This window comes from Hyperoodon ampullatus (assembly GCF_949752795.1).
Source record: "Hyperoodon ampullatus genome assembly, chromosome: 1".
Taxonomy (NCBI): Eukaryota; Metazoa; Chordata; class Mammalia; order Artiodactyla; family Ziphiidae; genus Hyperoodon; species Hyperoodon ampullatus.
Genome location: NC_136914.1, coordinates 110,011,659 through 110,016,545, shown reverse-complemented (window position 1 = coordinate 110,016,545; position 4,887 = coordinate 110,011,659).

Genomic DNA, 4,887 nt, shown 5'->3' with positions numbered 1-4,887 from the left:
GGGTCCTCTGTTGTCTTATTACACACTAATTTCATAAGAAGTGCTGTTTGCTGAATTCCCTCAACCTGCTTCATTCTTTTTTTTTTTTTTAACATCTTTACTGGAGTATAAGTGCTTTACAATGTTGTGTTAGTTTCTGCTGTATAACAAAGCACATCAGCTGTATGCGTACATATATCCCCATATCTCTTCCCTCTTGCGTCTCCCTCCCAATCTCCCTTTCCCACCCCTCTAGGTGGCCACAAAGCACCGAGCTGATCTCCCTGTGCTATGCGGCTGCTTCCCACTAGCTATCTACCTTACGTTTGGTAGTGTATATATGTCCATGCCTCTCTTTCGCTTTGTCACAGCTTACCCTTCCCCCTCCCCATGTCCTCAAGTCCATTCTCTACATCTGTGTCTTTATTCCTGTCCTGCCCCTAGGTTCTTCAGGACCTTTTTTTTTTGTTTTTTTTAGATTCCATATATATGTGTTAGCATATGGTATTTGTTTTTCTCTTTCTGACTTACTTCACTCTGTATGACAGACTCTAGGTCCATCCACCTCACTACAGATATCTCAATTTCGTTTCTTTTTATGGCTGAGTAATATTCCATTGTATATATGTGCCACATCTTCTTTATCCATTCATCTGTTGATGGACACTTAGGTTGTTTCCATGACCTGGCTATTGTTAAGTAGAGCTGCAATGAACATTGTGGTACATGACTCTTTTTGATTATGGTTTTCTCAGGGTATATGCCCAGTAGTGGGATTGCTGCATCGTATGGTAGTTCTATTTTTAGTTTTTTAAGGAATCTCCGTACTGTTCTCCCTAGTGGCTGTATCAATTTACATTCCCACCAACAGTGTCAACCTGCTTCATTCTCGTTTTTTACTTTTCCTGCTACTCTCTGCTTTGCTGTCTGAGAGGCTCCCCATTCTGTGGGAGCCACAGTCAGCCATCAGGAGCCAAAACTTCTTCCCAGTGAAACACGATCCTTCTGAAAGGAAATCTCTCTTCTTCTTGTTCCATTGTGGCAAATCTACTGAAGTTCCATACTGCCCTTTTGGACTGGAGGAATTTCCATTTACTACATCCAGTAAGCACCTTTATAGATCAATGACTCAGCAACTGACTTTTAACACCCAGTCAGTACGTGCTTTGTTTCCATTATGCATGGGTTAAATTTAAGACAAAGAGATTTCTTCACACTTTTATTCCATTTGCTTCAGTTTCCAAGGCAATTTGTGTTTGTGCAAAAACCAAATGTGCTCCCTGCAGGCAGATGGATGCTAGGGTTTTATTAAACAGGTGCCTACCTTCTACCTACCTACCAACCTATCTGTGTACCTTCTCATGTTTCTAGTCTTAATTACTTTTTCCCCTCTGTGTACAACTGTTTTTTATTTAGTCTAAATTTATTTCATCTTTTTCTTGTATTCATCTTTGTAAACTACCTTAAATACATTTGAAATAATGTAGTTTGAATAACTCAATGAATATATCTATGCATAGATATTGATACGCTGGGCACAGACACAGGACCAAGCCTGCATATAGCTCCTGACACCCAGATGCTTAGAGTCTTGCTAGAAGAGTGAGACTTATTGAGGAGCAGTAAGTCACTTAGCAGACGTGCAGTCACTGGTCATCATAGAGCAAACACATGTATCCTCTAAGAGTTACCAAAGCAAATATCTGTCCTTAATCATAAAGTTTTTTTCAACATTTTTTCCTGAGTCTAATGGAACTTAGGTTATTATTTTGAGTGGCTGAAAGACTCTACTTTGATTCTGAATCAATTCAATTTAAAAATTTTTTTCTAACACTTATCTCGCTCCAAGAAGTATTTGAAACAGCTTATGGGAGGAAAAATAAAATTAATAAAATAGTAGCAAAAGGAGATACAGCCTTGAAAACGTTTGGTAGTAAGTGACAATAGTTGTCTTTGCATTTTAAACACACTCTGAGCTTCCTGGAAACCCAATCATAAAGGGAAACACAGTTAGTTGCAGGGTTCTCTTTAGCTGAGGAGCAGAATCATATTTTCTCAGAAGACAATTTTTCTTATGTCAGATTCTGAGGTAATTTTCTCGTGGGAAGCAATATATGGAGGAATGTAATAAACAGTATTTTCAATAACAACTCTCAGCTAAGGAGCAAAATTTACGCAATTTTTTTGTAGCACACCTAGCAAAGAGGTCCAGATGATGTCTGAAATTATATGAGGTAGATTCTGTGAGTGACTCAGCAGTCAACTTGATCAAAGGAAAAAAAGTAGGTAATCTAGAGAAAAAGGCAAATTACACGAGCCTTAAATTATTTTACCTCAGTTTTTTTCTCTTCCAGGATCTTGACAGGTTGTAGATAACACTCAATTTCTAGACCTTCCTCTGTAGCAAGAACACAGAGTCCAAGTATCCCTGAAGACTGTTAATTGAAAGTAAATTTAAAACTTTGACAACATGTAAGCAAATGTTAAATTTGTCACTGTCTCATTCAAACTCGCAGGCCTAGGCAATATTCTTGCCTTGAGTAGAAGGCCTCCACCCAGAGATTGATTAAACTTCCTCATCAGAAAGAAAGTTTAACAACTCCAAATTGCCCTATGAGGGGTTCCTCAGTTTCTTCATTTGTAAAATGGGAATAAGAGTTGCCCAACTCACAAAGTTGCCAGTGGAGAGTGATTGTCATAATAATATGTGAACATACTTTGCACCTAGCTGGTTCTCGATAAAATGTTGCATGCATGAATAAATAAATAGGTTTCAGTTGATAGCATAAATTTCCACTGAATATTGAACATTCATCATTCCTAAAGACAAAACAAAATCAGCCTTTAAAGGACATATATGCTCTCTCTCCTTTTAACAAATGGTTGTATCATATATCCAATTATCTAGAGCAGAAGTTGGCAAACTACAGCTCTTAAACCAAATCCAGCTTGCTGCTCGTTTTTTTTGTAAAGGTTTATTGGAGTAAAGCCACACCCATTCATTTACATATTGCCTACAGCTGCTCTCCTGATATAACAGCAGAGTTGAGTAGTTACAACAGAGCAGTTGGCCCACAAAGACTAAAATATTTACTTCTGGCCCTTTACAGGAAAAGTTTGCTGACCTCTGAATAGAGCACATGTCCTCTCAGATACTAAACATCATTTCAAATGCAAGATGTCCCAAGCTAAGATTTTCATCTGAGCATTTGCTTTCATGCAGGGGTCCCCAGCCCCTGGTCCAGAGACCAGTACCTGTCCATGGCCTGTTAGGAACCGAGCCGCACAGCAGAAGGTGTGAAGCGAAGCTTCATCTTTGGCTCCCCATCGCTCACATTACTGCCTGAACCATCCCCCAACCCTGGCTGTGGAAAAATCGTTTTCCACAAAACCGGTCCCTGGTGCCAGAAAGGTTGGGGACCGCTGCTTTTACGCACACCTGTGTGCACACCTTTCCCTTCTCAACTTCACCATCAATTCAGGTCCCTATCATCAACGCTCCCACCTTCTGAACCCAGTTAATTAATCAAAGCCTACCATCTTCTTTTCCTTTAAAAACCCTCACAGCCTTTCCACTCCCCTCCCACTGTTATCCTAGATGCCAGTTAGTCCTCCTGCCTCTGACAGTACTCTGCAGTCCATCCTCTACACCACTGCCTGAGCCATTGTCCTAAAATGCCATTTTAACAGTATTACAGCCCAGCTCAAAGAGTCTATGGTGACTCCCACTTGCCATCTACACCGAGTCTCAATTTACTCTGCCTGGCTTTTAAAACAGCCCACAGTCTGGCTCCACAGTACCTGTGAAACTTCAAGCCCCACCTTTTCCCCTTGTCCACTAAGCACTCTGGTCTGGCCCATCTCTGCTAGCATCACCTTGCTAATTCCCACCTCTGTTCTACACTCCCACCAAGCCTCTGCTCTGGATTGAATTGAGTCCCCCAAAATTCATACATTGAAGTCTGGGCCCCCCAGTACCTTATATGACCTTATTTAGAAACAGGGTCATTGCAGATATAATTAATTAGGAGGAGATCACACTGGAGAAGGGTGGGCCTTATAAGTATTTTTATTAAAAGGGGCAAATTTGGAACCAGAGACACAGGGAAAACACCATGTGAAGATGAAGGCATAGATGCATCTACAAGCCAAGGAACACCAGAAGTGGCCAGAAAACTACTAGAAGCAAAGAGAGAAGGAACACCAAAAGTGGCCAGAAAACTACTAGAAGCAAAGAGAGAGGCGTGGAACAGATTCTCCCTCAAAGCCCTCAGCAGGAATCAAATCCGCCAACACCCTGATCTTGGACTTCTGGACTCCAGGACTGTGGAACAATAAATTTCTATTGCTTAAGCCACCCAGTCTCTGCCACTTTGTTAGGGCAGCCCTAGAAAACTAATACAGCCTCCTCCCTGCCTGAGGCTCAGAAGGTTTTCTGGAAGAAAATGATTCTGAAGGTCCTGTGATGTGTGGCCGCACAGCGGAGAGAAGCGAAGACAGCTGAGGACGACAGCTCGCGATCAGTGAGCCCGGCTCACCTGGCTGGGTCCGCCCCTCCAGGAGGAAGCCCAGCCAGCTTCCTCACAAGCCTGCAAGGAGGCTCTCCGGACTTCATCTCACTCCCGCCGGGTCAGTGGGAGAGCAGGGGTGAGGAAAGCCCAGATGAAGTTTTGCAGCCCAGGGATCTGCCTTCGCTGAGTTGCTTTGGAACGTCTACTCTCCCTGTCCCTTTCTTTCCTCACTGAAGACTTAAGCCACAGCTTTTGTAAAGAGCAACCTCGGAGCCAAGCAAATCCACTTCGGGAGTTCAGCGGCCACCCTCCCTCTGCTTCTGTCCTGGAAGTCTGGACATCTGACTGGAGAGTCCGCAGTTCTTGAACGGAGGCCGTCTGAGAGAGGCTGCCAAGA